This window comes from Topomyia yanbarensis, chromosome 1, assembly GCF_030247195.1.
Source record: "Topomyia yanbarensis strain Yona2022 chromosome 1, ASM3024719v1, whole genome shotgun sequence".
In the NCBI taxonomy this organism is placed as follows: domain Eukaryota; kingdom Metazoa; phylum Arthropoda; class Insecta; order Diptera; family Culicidae; genus Topomyia; species Topomyia yanbarensis.
This window is the reverse complement of record NC_080670.1, coordinates 170,178,290-170,196,358: the sequence shown is the minus strand read 5'-3', so window position 1 is coordinate 170,196,358 and position 18,069 is coordinate 170,178,290. Positions and strand designations below refer to the sequence as shown.

The following is an 18,069-nucleotide window of genomic DNA, read 5'->3' as shown; positions in this document are numbered from 1 at the left end:
GGTGCTGAAAGCTGCGATCCTGGCATACCCCGACGTGTTCAGGATGGTGCTGTAGAAGTGTCTGGCTGAAGGCAACTTCTCCGAAATGTAGAAGATGCAGAAGCTGATGTTGTTGCCGAAGCCAGGGAAACCACCGGGAGATTCGGTCTCATATAGGCCAATATGTTTGTTGGATACAATAGGAAAACTCCTGGAATAAATCATTCCTAACATGCTGAGGAAATGCACGAAGGTCGAGCGCGGACTGACTAAGATGTAGTTCGGATTCCGCAAAGGATCATCGACAGTGGATGCAATTCGGACAATGCTTGAAAGTTTTGAAAAGGTATCTAAACGGATGTGAAGAGGAGATCGATACTGCACTGTGGTCATGATAGTGGTGAAGAATGCATTTAACAGCGCCAGCTGGGTAGCCATCGTTGCAGCGCTGCACAGAATGAGGGTCCCGGACTATCTATGCCGGATCCCGAAGAGCTACTTTCAGAGCAGAGTGCTGCTTTACTGGATGAACGAAGGGCAGAGGTCCATGTGAGCCACAGAGGGGATTCATCCGGGTCCACTCTCGATCCAACTGATTTGGAACGGGATGTACAATGGGATCTTGAAACCGACTGCTCAGGAAAATTGTGGATTTCGCGGACGGTGATAGGTGAGACACTTGAAGAAGTGGAGGTGTCTGTGGCGGAGACAATAGACGCGATCGAGAGGTGGATGAACGGGGTCAATCACAAGACGGAGGCGTTGTTAGTCAGCAACTGCAAAGCGGTTCAGCGGATGCAGATCGACGTCGGAGGGCACGTGATAACATCGAAGCGTGCATTGATCCCTGGTGGAAAGTATCGAGTGCTATAATAGGAGAAACACCAAAAAGGTGAAAAAGATTGGACGTGTCACTATGCAATGTCTGGGTATGCCTTGTATAAGCAGGGGTTTCCCTACTACTTGGATTCTGATAGTCTGATAGTACACTAATCTCTGCTGTCAGCTACCGCTGTCACTGGATGCTGTTAAAGGTGCGTAAGCGAGCGGTTCTTTGTGATCGGCCGGAATAACAACACCCGTGTTCTCCAACTGCTAAAGCAGTGTTGGGTGCTTCGCCAGTGATCCTCCAAAATTAGTTACGAAAGTGGGCTTCGTTCCTCTGTCGGAACCTCCCTAGTGACGTTGGTGATTAATCATCGGATTCTCCTTAACACATATCTGTTCCAATTCGGCGATCCAGCACCACACTTTAAGGAGTAGCCGGACCACGGGCTGGCACTTTTCGACAGGGCTTTTCACTATCGCACGCGCACACTAACTATCAGTTATGCAGCATCAGCAAACAGCATCACCTCAACTGTCATCACTCATCACTGCAGCATAGCCAACACATACTTTTTTAGCAAGAGGAAAGCGGTAGTCTATCTATACCATATGTTAACTATTAAGCTTTTTACTGACGCAGTTAACCTCACTTTTCTTGACAGTTCAGTTCACTAGTACTGTTTACATGCCCGGATAGAATTTTACAATAGCATTTACCCTACAAACAATCATAAAACAATAAATATTATAGTTATTACTGTTTCAACATTGTTCGATGTCAAGTTCTCACAGTAGATTTACAATAAAATTTCATGTAACAATAAATTTCACTGTTCACCAAAAAACTGACACAGTGCATTCACATTAAATTTTACTGTTTCCGAGAAAAAAATGTATGGAGAAAAATTGATTTTTTTAATGTTAAGATACATAACCACCCCCCTTTTTCACTGTAAAAGTCTATTTTACATTGAAATTTACTGTAAAAACGTTAAAGTTTATTGTTTTTGTATTGTAGCATAACACTAAAACTTACTGTAAATTGTTGTAAAATTACTGTACTGTCACAGTGAAAATCATGGTTTTGTTACTGTACATTTCTATTCGGGTGGACTTAAAAAAAAAAATTAGTGGACGACTAGATTCGCTCGAAGCAAATCGCAAACATTTTTTCTAAGCCCATGTAATCAGTACAAGCGAACTGTCAAAAATGAACATCGAGTTCATTTGTGACGTGCGTGTAAAGTATTCAATACCAAATCACACAACAAAAGTTATCTAACCTCTCTGCACAACAAATTTACAACTAAACGTGAACCACACAAAACAGCGGCAAGTATAATCCCAGTCAAAAGGGCAAGTTGCTGACTAACGGGGGGCTATTTGCCAACTCGGATGCGCTAATTGCCTTCCAATTTACCAGCAAACTGCTGGCAATTTGGGTGCTATTTCAAATGCAACATTTGGGCGACTTGCAGCCGTCATTTTTTTGCCGCCCAACTCGCCCTTAAATCGCCCACATAACGCGCCATTTAATCGCCCTTAATTGCCTAATATGAAAATTAAAAATAATACTTATTTTCGGATTTATTATCTACTCACATATACTTACCAGTATACAAGGTAATCACCACCAAATTATAGGAAGAATCAATGGTGAAATTGGTATTGCACTCCAAAACTTATCAAAATCTGACGTTCATTAAGACTCTAGGTTTACAGCCCCCCTCTGAATATCTTGACCAAGCATAAGTCTCCGCTAAAAAAAGTTCAAATTTGTATTCTGTATTCCTAGTTTTAAGATAGTTGTAATTTTACCTCTTTGTTAAAACTATTGTCCCCCATCTTGTAAATAGAATTGTATCCCTAGTCTTAAAACACCTGTGAATTTTCTCATAAATATTTGTTCGCCCTTTTGTGTACCAAACTATATTGTTAGTTTTAAGATAACTGTAAATACTTCCTAAAAATTATTACTATTGAATTCCTTGTTTTAAAAATTTTTCATAAAAAAAATCTTTCGCCCCCTCTCTTGTATATAGAATCTTATTTCTAGTCTTAAGATAGCTGTAAAATTTTTCTTTTTTAAAAAAATATTTCAACATTGTAACCTCCTAGTTTTAAAATATACAAAATGTAAAAACAAAAGAATTTGGCACCGCCAAGCTAACGCATTTGTGCCTATCAAATAAACGAAATGAATAAAAAAAAAAGACTCTAGGTCAGAGATCTTGTTCCATTGGACTTACACACGATTCCACAATTTCCCACATTCGTTGGCTAAATGAAGTGCACTAGATAAACACAGTACAAGTGAGAACACACCAATTCTTCAGAAAACAAGTTTAAGCTTAAGCCAATCATGAACCGCCATGTTTGAAAAACGCGAAAAACAACCAAGTCCATTTCAGCCGCCAAGAAATTCTAAGTATTGAAATTGCCTTTAAATCGCATTCGCAAATTGCATTTGTTCCGAGGGGGCAATTAGCACAGGCGAGTTGAGCCAAACGTCAAACTTTTTAAATCGCCTGATCATGTTCGTCCGTATTTTTTTTGACAGGGATGTTGCGTAAACAAATACACTCTACGGATTGTATAGACAATAATAGGTACAGTTCCACCCAGTGCTCAATTGTTACCTTGACGGATTTCAGTTACTAAAATACTGCTTTTCCTCACCAAGTTCTCTTGCTCTACTCCAGTCAGGACCGGGGATTTTTTTTACAAAATATGTGATCCCAACATTTAACATATCACCTGCAGCAATCTGTCATCTGACGCTAACCCAAGCCATGAGCCGACTCTGTGATACAATAATCAACCATCGGTATGATTTACCACAGGATTAATTGACAAGGCAACTAATCCTCAATCGCTCGCCATAAGTGTGTAATTAAAATGTCAATGCGTTACTCGTCATCACGGTCATTGTCATCGTCATTAACACCATCACCGTCATCATCATCATCAGGAATCCGCGTCGGCTACAGCGGCACCCCGTTGGGAGTCATTTGATCGTAAATAATAGTTACAGCAAGCGAATGCGAGGCTGCATTATAATGAGATTTAATTCCTGTTCGATAAATCTTGTCACCGGCAAAAGCGCTCGGAGATGGCAATGACGACGGCGACTACGACGCACGGGCCGACAGGTCTGCAAGGATAACTAACGCATCCCATGTGCGTTTCTATTTATAAACATCGGTCATATTTCAAGTCGGCCGGCACTGCACGGAACATCACCGGAGACCAGTGCGTCGGTGGGCATGAGGACTGTCATTCATCAACGGCAGATACAATTGTTTATCGGTGCAAAAGACGCGGAAATGGCATAGAAAAGATGGGAATCTCTGATAACAATGGCTTTATGCTATACTAGAATAGTGTGAGGCATTGACAGTTTAGCGGCTGTACAAAATTGTATGTTTCCATGTAGAATAGCTCATATTTTGTAATGTACAAGCGAAATACTTGTTGAATACAGTTAACCTCACTTTTCTTGACAGTTCACTAGTACTCTTTAAATGGATTTGAAAATTTTTATAGACTTTTCTACGTCTCATGTACGTACACGTCACATGGCACACTACATCACTAGCTGGTGTAAAATAATAAACAAAGACGGCAAAAATAAATGGGATTGTTTTCAACCAAGAAACTGCATTACTGTTCGTGAGACCAGCCGACAAGAACTCAATAGACGCCTAGATTCGCTCTAAGCAAATCGCAAATATTTTTTTCTAAGTCCATGTAAACGTCACAAATAAGCTTGAGTGTTTATTTTTGACAGCTTGCTTGTACTGCAGTTTTACATGTTTACATGGACTTTGAAAAATTCTTTGCGATTCGCTTCTGGCGAATCTAGTCGTCCACAAAATTAAGTCCAAAATAAACAGTACTAGTGAACTGTCAAACAAAGTGAGGTTAACTGCGCCAGTAAAGAACCTATTTCAATATTACCCCAATTCAGAAAATTCTTCTAAAACAAACAACGAGAGGGATGACAGATGAATCGGAATGATCCGATGAAAAGTATGCCAAAATTCTACACAGGATCAATGCTGATAATTGTGCAGTTAGGTTTGGTCGTGTAAAACAAAGCCAGCCATGGATAATGACACGGGAAAAATCTCCTCTGAATGATAATTTAATCCCAGTCGTCCTGAGCAACGGCGCTACGCAAATTATCGCCAATCGTTGCCACAAGCAATAAATCTCCCGATGGGAAATTGAAATATCACTTCAAAATTTACGGCACTACTTCCGTGCAGTATTTGTTCGTTTGCTATATTGGCATACTGCCCCCCCCCCCCTCTCCCCACCCGAAGAAGGAACCTCCAACGGGTCTGTGTAGGTTAGGTATGTATGTGACGTATTTCCCCACCCGATAGATTGGCTTATCGGACAATACTCAATTTCCTCTAAACTTCCCTCGCCCTGTGTGATGGCGATGGGAGTCCCGGTTCCTGTTACCCGTACAGTCTGTCTGTTTACGTGGCAAAATTATGGCTTTACGCATGGTTCAATGTACGTCGTGCAATATTTCAGCACTGTTGTATGTAGTTGCAGGCTATAGTTCATAATGTTGTTAGCAAAACAGGAAGAAGAAAGGTAATAAATATCGCAAGAAAATAAGGGATGGATTGTACAAGTCAGTGCCGGGAAGGTATTCTCGGATGGGACGAAAACATCGGGAAAGGGAGAGAGAATCTGCGGATGAATTACGATCGTCATCTCGGTTGTGGAGATTGTCGCAAAACCTGCTGGACGATAGTTGGATTGGAATGTCATTTCCGGAATATCCGAATGCTGCTGCTAGCCGGAGAAAACGTGGAAGTAATACATGCATTATTACGAGATAAGCAACGGCGAGAGTGATAAATAGATCACAGGAATTAGTCAATGTTTAGGTTATAATTGAACAAGGAACATTTAGTAGACCAGCTTAGGCCTTCCAGGATATCCGGTACAAATGTGAAAGAAATTAATTCTGGTAAGATTATATATAACCACTGGCGACATAGAAGTCACTGAAAGACTCCTAAAAACTGAGGAAACTAAACAAAGTTGGGCTCTATACAGTGACGTTATGCATTAAAGAGGCGTCTGGGGTAGAGCACTCTAGTTAGAGTGTGGCCAAGAGGCCATGACGTATCCAAACAAACATGGAATTTGACTATACACAATAGAAATACGTCAAATTTCATGTTCGTTTGGATACGTCATGGCCTCTTGGCCACACTCTAACTAGAGTGCTCTAGTCTGGGGTAGTGGGCAAAAAATCGACTTTTATCGCTTAATTGTTAGTATAAAACCTCTAGAATAGTCTCCCGCATTTTCGGTGGCAACGCTGAACTTCTTTTGTATTAAACGGCCATGCATTCCTCATGAGTATTTGCTATAACAAACGCAGATTTCAATCTATCAGCAACAATTTTTGAAAAACTGACAGCGCCAAAAAAACAGTGTAAACAATACACTGTAAACTATCTACCCAAATTTTCAAGAGAAAATTCCCAATGGATCATTTTCTACAGCAATGCAGCGTGATACAATTTGATGTGGGTTAACCTTTAGTAGCGTTTTTCTTGAAACCGCGTTTTGTCTTTCTCATATAGAAAGTATATACAATCACTCTAAACATCGTCAACCTAATCCCGGCCGGGAAGGCCGTGTGTCATATCACATTCGACTCAGTTCGTCGGTATCAACAAATGTCTGTATGTGTGTGTATGTATTTTCTAAACTCATTCATTTTTCTCAGAGACGGCTGAACCGAATCGCTCAAACTTAATTTCAAATAAACGGTATAACACTCCCATAAGCTGCTATTGAATTTTTTGTCGATCAGACTTCCGGTTCCGGAGTTACGGGCTTAAAAATGCCACCACAGATATTTTTGCCCTTCTCATATAGAAAGGATATGCAATCACTATAGAAATCGTCAACCTAATCCCCCCCCCCCTATTTTTTTTAAACTTACATATGGTTTCTGGATTTTAACAGAGGCGTAGCTAGTGGTGTATGGAGAGGGGTTATAGTCCCCTCCCCTCACTACTCACTAACCATGTAAATTCGCCTTAGATCACCCCTCATTGTACCCCCCCTCAGACCACAACCCCATCCATTACTCATACCACTCCCCTTCTCAACCCCATCATCTTTATACAACCGTTACATCACAAGGGATCATCCATAAATGACGTAGCATTATATGGGGGAGGGGGAGAATTGTATTTTGTGATGATGTGTGACGACAGGGGGGTAGGGGGTCATGTCATGCTACGTAGCTTTTTTAAAGGGAAATAAATATCATCGTTTTTTATTATTTTTTTTTTTGATTTTACGGGGACAAGGGGGGGGAGAATTACCGTCAAGCTACGTAATTACCAAGGAGGGTATTTGGAGGTTTGTGACGAAATGCTACAATGGGGAAGGGGGTGTCAAAAATAACTCAAAAAATGCTACGTCATTTATGGATCGTCCCCAAGGCATCCCAAATTATGCTGGGGAGTGGTTCGTTCGTGGGTTTTTCACTCTCCTCACACACCCATAACGCATGACAAAATTAGTTAACAGGAAGACAACATTGGACTAATGCTGATTAGGCAAATTAAGTATGATATTTTTTTGTTCCAAGTATTTCACCGTCGACACGTAGCTCATCACGTGTGGCTGGTGAGTCATTGTGGGTAGTGTACTAAGAATGTATTAAATATTTCCATAATTGAAACGAACATAAATAGCCATGGAATCACTGTTTGGAGAAATATGAAAAGCACAATTGAACCACTAGGAGAATTAAAACAAGTTTTTTACATTTTTTAGATTTTTGCATTTTTTACATGTTTTGCATTTTCTACATTATTTGCATTTTTTTACATTTTTTTAATTTTTTTGAACTTTTTGCATTTTTGACGATTTTTTAATTTTTTACATTTTTGAAAAAAAAAATTCATATCTGAAATTTTTATGTTTTTTACATTTTTTACATTTTTGACCTTTTTTATATTTTTTACATTTTAAAAAAAAAAATACATTTTATACGTTTTTAACACGTTTAACATTTTTTACATCTTTTGCATTTTGACATTTTAACGTTTCTTTTGCATTTTTACATTTTTTACATTTTCTACATTTTTTACATTTTTCACATTTTTTTACATTTTTTTGCATTTTTCACATTATTTGCATTTTTTACATTTGTTACATTTTATACGATTTTTTAATTTTTTACATTTTTTAATTTTTTTTTCATTTCTGAAATTTTCATGTTTTTTTACATTTTTTGCATTTTTTACGATTTTTAATTTTTTTACATTTTTGGAAAAAAATTTCATTTCTGTAATTTTCATGTTTTTTTTTACATTTTGACCTTTTTTATATTTTTTACATTTTAAAAAAAATTCATTTTATGCGTCTTTTACATTTTTAACATTTTTTACATCTTTTGCATTTTTACATTTTTTACAGTTTTAACATTTCTTTTGCATTTTTACATTTTTCTACATTTTTTACATTTTTCACATTTTTTGTTACATTTTTTTTTTGCATTTTTCACATTATTTGCATTTTTAACATTTGTTACATTCTTTACATTTTTTACAATTTTTTACATTTTTGATTTTTTTTTTTCATTTCTGACATTTTTATGTTTTTACATTTTTTACATTTTTTACATTTTTTACATTTTTTACATTTTTTACATTTTTTACATTTTTTACATTTTTTACATTTTTTACAATTTTTACATTTTTTGCATTTTTTACATCTTTACATTTTATACGTTTTTTACATCTTTTGCATTTTTACATTTTTGCAGTTTTTCCTTTTTTTTGAATTTTTACATTTTTTTTCATTTTTTACATTTTTTACATTTTTTTTATATTTTTTTGCATTATTTGCATTTTAACATTTCCCACATTTCTTAAATTTTTTGAATTTTTGACATTTTTTACAATTTTTTTTAATTTAATACATCTTTGAATCTGATATTTTTATATTTTTTACATTTTTTCATTTTTTTTGAATTTTTTACATTTTATACGTTTTTAATATTTTTTGCATCTTTTGCATTTTTTACATTTTCTGCATTTTTTACATTTCTTATATTTTTTAAATTTTTTGCATATTTTATATTTTTAGCATTTTTTACATTTTTTACATTTTTAGCATTTTTTACATTTTTTTACTTCTATATTTCTTCAAAGTTTTTTATATTTTTTACATATTTTATAGTTTTTACATTTTTTACAATTTTTACATTTGTTACATTTTTTACATATTGAGCATTTTTCACATTTTTTTACATTTTTTAAAAAAAATTTCACATTTTTTGCATTTTTCCCCTTTTTTGCATTTTTTACATTTTTACTACATTTTGTACATTTTTGGCATTTTAGTACGTTTTACCTTTTTTGTCATTGTTTACATATTTTATATTTTTTCCTTTTTTGTATTTTTTACATTTTTTACATATTTAATTTTTTTATATTTTTTACATTCATTGCATTTTTTACATTTTTTATGCCTTTTAATTTTTTGTTGCATTTTTTACATGTTTTAATAATGTTTTAGCTTTTTACCCTTTTTCTTGGTTTTTTATCTTTCTTATCTCTTCCACCTTTTCGCGGTTTTTTCATTTTTATATTTTTGACAGATTAAAAGAAGATTTGGTCACCCTTTTCACATATTTAACAATTTGTTCATCTTTTCCTTTTTACATTTTTTACCTTTTTATAACTTTTCCCTTTAGCGCATTTTTAAATTTTTACCCTTTTTACATTACATCTCTTTTTACTTTTCCTACCTTTTTTCCTTTTTTACCATTTTTCATTTCTTAGCTTAACTTTTTTCCCTTTAATCTTTTTCAACATTTTTAAATTTTTGACATTTTTCAAACCTTTTTTTTACATTTTTCCTTTTTACATTTCGTACCATTTTTACGTCTTTTAACTATTTTACATTAATTTTTACCTGGTCATTCTTTTTTACATTTTTCACCTTTTTAACATTCTACAACCATTTTTTATTTTTTTACCTTTTCAGAATGATTTCCTTTAATATATTTTTTACCATTTTTACATTTTTTGCTTTTTTACATTTTTTGAATTTTTCACATTTTTCACATTTTTGTGCATTTTTCACATTATTTGCATTTTTTACATTTGTTACATTTTTTACAATTTTTTACGATTTTTTACATTTTTGAAATTTTTTCTTTTCTGACTTTTTTATGTTTTATACATTTTTTACATATTTCGCATTTTTTACATTTTCTACATTTTATACATATTTTGCATGTTTCCATTTTTGCATCTTTTTTTGCATTTTTTACATATTGTACAATTTTTTACATTTTTTTGCATTACTTGAATTTTTTTATTTTTTAAATTTTTTACATTTTTTACAATTTTTACAATTTTTTAAATTTTTTAAATTTTTTACATTTTTGAAATTCGTTTTTTTATTTCTGACATTTTTATATTTTTTACATTTTTTTGAATTTTTTACATTTTTTGCATTTTTTACATTTTATACATTTTTGTACATATTTGCATTTTTTACATTTTATTATATTTTTTACATTTTTTAAATTTTTTACGTTTTTTACATCTACAATTTTTTACATTTTTTTACATATTTTATAGCTTTTACATTCTTTGCATTTTTTACAATTTTTACATTTGTTACATTTTTTTACATATTGAGCATTTTTTACATTTTTTTACAAAAAATCGCATTTTTTACATTTTTTGCATTTTTGACAGTTTTTACATTTTTTACAATTTTTGCACTTTTCACATTTTTTAAATTTTTGCATTTTTTACATTTTTACTGCATTTTGTACATTTTTGGCATTTTATCACTTTTCACCTTTTTTGTCATTGTTTACATATTTTACATTTTTTATATTTTTTCCTTTTTTGCATTTTTTACATTTTTTATACCTTTTAATATTTTTTTTTGCCTTTTTTACATGTTTTAATAAAGTTTTAGTTTTTTACCCTTTCTTGCTTTTTTATCTTTTCTATCTCTTCTACCTTTTCACGGTTTGTTCATTTTTAACAGATTAAAAGAAGATTTGGTAACCCTTTTCACATATTCAACCTTTTTACATTTTCTACCTTTTTGTAACTTTTCCCTTTCGCACATTTTTAAATTTTTACCCTTTTTAGATTACATCTCTTTTTTATATTTTTAACATTTTTAAATTTGTTGCTTTTCCTACCTTTTTTTACATTTTTACCATTTTTTCATTTCTTAGCTTAACTTTTTGCCCTTTAACCTTTTTTAACATTTTTAAATTTCTAACATTTTTCAATCCTTTTTACCTTTTTTACATTTTTCCTTTTTACATTTCGTACCCTTTTTGTATTTTTTACCTATTTTACATTTTAAATTTTTTACCTTGTCATTCTTTTTTACATTTTTCACCGTTTTAACATTCTACAACCTTTTTTTACTCTTTTGCCTTTTCAAAATTATTTCCTTTAATATTTTTTTACATTTCTTAACTGTTTTACATTTTTAGATATTTTATTTTTACACATTTTTTAACTTTTTATCTTTTTACATATGTTAACATTTTTAACTTTTTTGGCCTTTTTACATTTTTGACCTTTTTTAGATATTTTTCTTTGCTTACGTTTTTTACCTTATTTACCTTACTGTTTAACGATTTTTATCTATTTTACAGTATTTTCTTTTTAACTGAAGTGTTTTCCAGGATTCTTTTCAATACTGGCTGTGTAAGGGTTAGAATAGAATTTTACAGTTTTTTCTTCTTAACATTTTTACCCTTTTTCACATTTTTAGTCATTTTTGATTTTTTTCATTTTTTATTTTTTACCTTTTTACATTGAGTACCTTTTTACATTTTGACTTTTTTACATTTTTCAACTTTTTTACATCTTTTTTGTCTTTTTTACATTTTATACCCTTTTTACCTGTTTACTTTTTTTATCTCATTTACCTTTTTATAATATTTACCATTTTACATATTTTACCTTTTACATTTGCCACATCTTTTATATTTTCTACATTTTTACATTTGTCTTTTACAATTTTTCTTTTTTTCATTAGTTTAAATTTTTACCTTTACCTTCTTACCTTTTTCGAATTTTTACAGTTTTTAAATTTATACCTTTTACCTTTCACATTGTTGACCTTTTTCTTTCTTACAATTTTTACGCTTTTTATTTTTTGACCTCTTCATTGTTACATTTCAACCTTTTTATATTTTCTACCTTTTTTGGATTTTTAACCTTTTGGACCTATTTTACATTTTTGAATTTTCTAACCTTTTTACAATTTTTACCGGTTTACCTTTTCACGCTTGTATTATAGGCCTTTTCTATCTTTTTGCGTTTTTAATTTTTTTATGTTTTTTACCTCTTTAACCTGTTTATCTTTTTTACCTTTCGATATTTCATCTTTTTACTTTTTTGCTTATTTTACCTTTCTTCATTTTGTCTTTTGTTTTGCTTGTTTTACATTTTTCCTTTTTTACATATTTTATGTTTCTATCTTTTTTTACGTTTTACCTTATTTAACCATTCGGATTGTGTCCCTTATTGCCTTTTTTCCTGTTTTACATTTTTTACCTTTCTTACATGTTTACCTATTTAATATTTCTACCTTATAAACTTTTTAACCTTTTTGCCTTTCTTACATTTTTAATATTTCTTTTCTTTTTTATTTTTCTACATTTTTTACCTTTGAACTAATTTTACCTTTTTACCGTTATATTTTTAATATTTTTTACCATTGTGACATATTTACCTTTCCATTCTTTTTTCCCACCTTGTACTTTTTGCCACTTTTACAAATTAACATTCATACCTTTTTACATTCTCTGCCCTTTGTACAGTTTTCCTTTTTTAATCTTTTTCCATTTTTCACTTTTCGGCGTTTTTTATCTATTTTGCATTTTTTTACATTTTTTAACACTTTTTAGCTTTCTTTGCATTTTTTTTTAAATTATATTTTGTACCTTTTGACATTTTTCAACACACAGCAAAAAAATATGAAAGTTAACTTCAGCATATTTCCTGACATCGCAGTAAAAACTATTCGTGTAATTATGTTTCACGAATAAATTTACGCTATATATCATGCACATAAAATGACCCCTGAAAATCATGCTAATCTGTATGTTCCTATGGAAATTTACATTATTCTGCTCGAGACCTGCGCGCTATTCATTCAACTTTCAGGTAAAATATCTTATTTTTACACCATTTTATACAAAACGGTGTTGAGCAGAGCGAAAAACTAACTGCGTCATACACATACACGCACGAGCCGCAACTCAATGCGCTTGGATCGTCCACGCTCAAGCGAAGCTTATGTACGCCACTTTGCAGTCACGTTGTTATGTGTCGCTTTAGCCTAGTCCATAAGGGGGTGTCTATGGTGAGTCAATGATTGTCGGTTCAAGTCTTGGTATTATTTAACGGATTTTTTTTATGTCGGTATCGTCACCAATACATACGTAAGTTATTTATAGTACGATTTGTGACCAAGCTAAAATTAATCACTCGCATAATTTTACACTATTGGTCGCGTTCCCTTTATGTGCAGTATAGTTAGCATAATTTTACATGAATTTTTTTATCTGTGCACTTTATCTCTTTACCTTTTTCCATTTTCATTTTTTTACCATTTTACATTTTTTTTAATTTTTTTCAAAGCTGTGGTGATTTTTACATTCACACTTTTTACATTTTCACATTTTTTTTTTCATTTTTAGCATTTTTGAATTGGTTACATTATTTATGTTTTTACATTATCCACTTTTCATAAATTTGTTTACATTTTTCACATTTTAATATTTTTATATTTTTAGCATTTAACGCAATAAAACAAGCGTTCCGAAATCAGGTTCAAGAGAGACTAGTTTTTTCGCTAGCTCCAATTCGCAAACGCTAAAACCATTTATAAGACACACCACTCGGCAGCAGTCCATTATTCATTTCCCTATTCACACCATTCGACATCAAACCGCTACCAGCCAACCATCACTTCATTGGCCCCTCGAGCACTACCGATTGTTTACGATCTTAATCGACGTTATTTATGTTGTTACATTGTCAAACACATCGATAAAAGTGAACGATCGTTTGGCGGTCGTCGAGTGCTAGCTAGTGCATAAGGAAGATCCGTACTGCTGAAAACGATTGACGACTTTTGGCGCTGGAGTGCCCTATTATGCTTTGATTGCTGGCAGGATGCTGGATAAGGAAAGGGAATCACCCTTAAAGTGGGTCGTAATTTCAGATCCAGTAAATTGATGCCCGAAGCAGAAAACAATATGACCAACCTTTAACTGCCAAGGCTTACTTCCGTGCCGGAGCGGGGATAGGAGAAAAGCTTTGAATGATACCCCTACTTGTTTTATGGACGACGATGGGTGAAAGATAGCTGATGCCGTGTCCGATGGTAAATATTCCTCACCTCTCCGGATGGATAATCGACCGTTTTGAAAGTTGATAGATGATTTTACGATCTGATATGGTGACCCGTTGGCGGTTTTAGTGACTGAGAAAGTTAAACCAAATTTTGAATTTAAGTAAGCGTTCAATAAAATTCTTAACAAATAGCAAAAAACTAGAGGCAAAAGCAATCTTCTATCTCAAAGATTTCACCGTTTCAACCAAGCAAGCTCATCCACTGCCCACGCACATTCTCCATCGTGGCAAATTGCGCCCGAATACCGGTACATAAATTTAAGTTTACTCGCAGTGAAGCGTGGATTTTTCCTCCGAACACCGGTGGACTACACATCTTTGGTCGCATCACGGAAACCTTTTTCCTATAGATACAGAACAGGATCTGGATGCCTCGGGGTAGGGTATCTGTATGAGTGCGGGTGTGTGTGTGCGGAAAAGCTTTTGCGGCACTTTACCTAATTCTGGCAGCCAGCTCATCCGGTCGTCATTTGCCATTGCGGCGACGGCGGCGGTATGCGAACAAAGAGCAAAAGCGCGTCCCGAATTTTCACAGGTGAATTAATATTCATTTAACAGAATCACCCTCGCAGATTAATTCTAATTAAATGCGCAGTAATTTGGTTAATTTTTACTACCACCCTCCGTGCGGCGATCCGTAGAAGGATGGACTGTGGGTAGATTAAAGCGGAAGTTGAGTTAACGTGGGAAGATAGAGCAGGCACGAAGCTCATCTCGGTGAAAGTAATTGGAGGTCTGTTTTATGAAGAGGTGCATCTCCTGCGGATGCTTTTGTGGGCAATTCGGATGAAATCACGTTTCGATCTTCCGCATGGAAGCGACTATTCCTTTGTGGAAAACGATTTTTCTCGCTATGGATTCAGTGGGGTAACAGGTTAGAGACATATTTTATAATACAAAAAAGTCAGTCGATAATTTATGTCTTTTAATGCAAGATTTTCATAAAATTAGTACGTTACAATAATAATACCAAAATAATCATTGAATTGATTACCAATATTTTGAACAAATTTATTTTTTTACCTTCTCATTGTACCTTGAATTGGCTTGGAGTTGTGTGTACACAATAAATTTCCCACTGACCGGCAGTGCTTTTATGGAAGAAACTTGTCTGCATCTATGTAATTATATATTTGTTTTTATCGATAGATGTACACAGGTTTAGCCCTGGAATGCCTGTTCCTACAGATACATTCTGAGGCCTTCATATACAATAAGCCCTGCGCGAATACATCCACCTATCAATTTGATATTTGCAATATATTGAAAAATATTTTTGATTCTAGCACGTATTTACAAAAAGTAAAATATTTATGAAAGGTAGACAAGCATTGAAAAATGACATGAAACAATCTCACCAGCTCTGAATAAATAAATTCATGATATTTCTGTGAAGAATTCTCCTTCATCCGTGAAATTGTTACAACAGCTACTCAGGTCCAGACGGCGCTGCAGGCGCTAAGCGGAACGAACGGGTGTATTTTTTCGCGACTTGCTTCACATAGTTCAATGGCAAAGTTGTGACGATAAATCACTATGCAAAATCACATTTTTTTTCGCGATACTTTTAACCTACTAACACGTAACTCAACAGAAAAAAACTACCTACTAATCGAATTGCTTCATTTTCCTGTTGAATATACTGTATATCACTGAAAAACTTTGACAAATATTGGACGTTAACGACAACACGTCCGAGCGATTCGCCAGTGCTGCCACTTCTCCACCTTGAATTGGCTTGGAGTTCTATCAATATTCCATTCAGTTGATTCTATTATTTACCCATTTATTTTTACACATCTTTTTTTCTTACAGTGCGTGCGTGTAACTGTTTACGGACTTCAAGAAATCCCATCGCATCCTTTCTGTTCTCAAGGCTGACGAAACTAGAAAAAAAAACAATCATCAACAACAACTGCAGAAGATTGATCCCGTACGGAGCAAATAACTTAGCTTCGCATACAGCTGACAAGCTTTTTCATCAACATAAACTAGCAAGCAATCCTTTCATGATGCATATCCGAGAAGATATCTTCACCGCATGAACCAACAGTGCAACGATATCACGAAAACACCCCGAAAAGAACAACCAATGCAAAAACTATGTAATCAACATTTTCCGAGCCCGCGCCAATAGTCCTCTGCACAACACTATACCAGCTGTTGGTTCGATACGTTCAAGATGTGATGACAGGGCGGCTTTTTGATACCGGTTCGAGATATGGAATGAGAAGTTATCGTTAACTATTTTGCTTTCTCCTCTATAAATATCAAGTGGGTACGCTGAAATGATATAAAAAATAACATACAAAAGACGCTATGTCTTTACAGTACAATCCTCTTGCGGAATTTTCGACTTAGCAGCCGACTCTTTGCTACGATCCTACTGAGAGTGAGCATCCTGGATAAGTACAATGTGTCCTCATGGTAGTGTATGACTATGGAGACGCATAGTATTGCAGCAGCGAAAAAACACAAAAAAGTGTATAATACATTAACAAGGCGGAGGAAGAAACCGAGGAGAACCGGGATAATTTCGACAGGAGTTGAAGGCTAATTAAAATAATACGTCTAGTCCAAGATGGGAGAAAGGTGGGAACATTTGACACATTTGAGTATAATAGTTTAATACTTGCAAAATTAAGCATGGCGGCCGGGGCCCTTAAAGTGAACGAACGAGCATCCTGATTCTTTGGCACACGATGAAAAGTGAGAAAAGGACGAGCTTCACCTCGGATCTACCTTTTAGAACACTTAGAGACACTTTTTATCTTGAAAAAAACCGATTAAATTAACTATGACCGAACCGTAAGAAAACTTATGGCAACAGAAAGGCCCACTACGTCATTTGTTTGTGCTTTTCTTCTTCATATCCTCTTGTTTTTTCGGCTTCATCAAAGAAAAATGACAACCGCACTCACACACAGAAAAAAATGTGCACACCTGTATCCGTCTTGCGTTTAGTCACTTTGACCCAGTAAAGTTCAGTCGGAAATGAACTGGAATTCTGGCTGGTTCCAGTTCGTTCACGGGCTCCAGTGATGCAACCGATTCTAACTAGAATCGGTTGTGTCACCGGAGCCGGAATACGAACTGGAATCAGCCAGAATTCCGGTTCATTTCCGGCTGAGCTTAACTGGGGAGGTGTTCAACAGAATTAGGCAATCCATGAGACGTTTCTGATCAGCTAATTATTTCTTGTTTACTTATTCTGACGTTACTCCGAGGGGTGCGACGTCCGAAAACATCGCTGATTCGATCCAACATCAAACGCATCGGACTAACGAAAGTTGTTTGTCGGACGAGTTTTTCTGTTCGCAGGAGCACTGCTTACATATACTAGGCTAGCTCGTTAGAGTGTAAACATTTGATGAGAGCGCGTCATAGAAATCGTCGGCGAAAACAATTACATGAAATTCATATATTGTTTGCTGCTAACGAATGATCGGCACCTGGTAAATCAAAAAGAAGCTATGAGAATGTCCAAAACCTTTGCTATGATCAGAAAGTTACGGTGGGATATGTTTTCTATGGTATGCATCCAAATTCTCGATTTACGCTAATAATCACAGATGCACTGATTATCCACTGTGTCTAGTGTAATTATGGCGTAATTTACGTCAAAAATCCATTGCACACTATTTTTTCCACCATAAGAGCTCAAATATTATCTATTAACTTTCGAGAAATCCGTTTGTTTATCTCAACGATTTCTCTGACGTCACCGAAAACTGTCAATTCGCGGAATAGCAAGCCTCCTTTCTGTGAGCCGTGCGCAGGAGTAGACTTG

The 18,069-nt window shown here is 34.3% G+C and overlaps 1 long non-coding RNA gene across 1 annotated transcript in view; it reads left to right on the top strand.

The window, feature by feature from the left end:
* Nucleotides 1–16,803, top strand: part of LOC131676410 (uncharacterized) — a 34,399-nt gene extending 17,596 nt beyond the window's left edge. Inside the window, exons 2-3 of the long non-coding RNA XR_009303174.1 lie at nucleotides 16,095–16,553; nucleotides 16,611–16,803. This is a non-coding gene — a long non-coding RNA (uncharacterized LOC131676410). The remainder of the gene's footprint in view (nucleotides 1–16,094; nucleotides 16,554–16,610) is intronic.
* The last annotated feature ends 1,266 nt before the right edge of the window (nucleotides 16,804–18,069 follow it).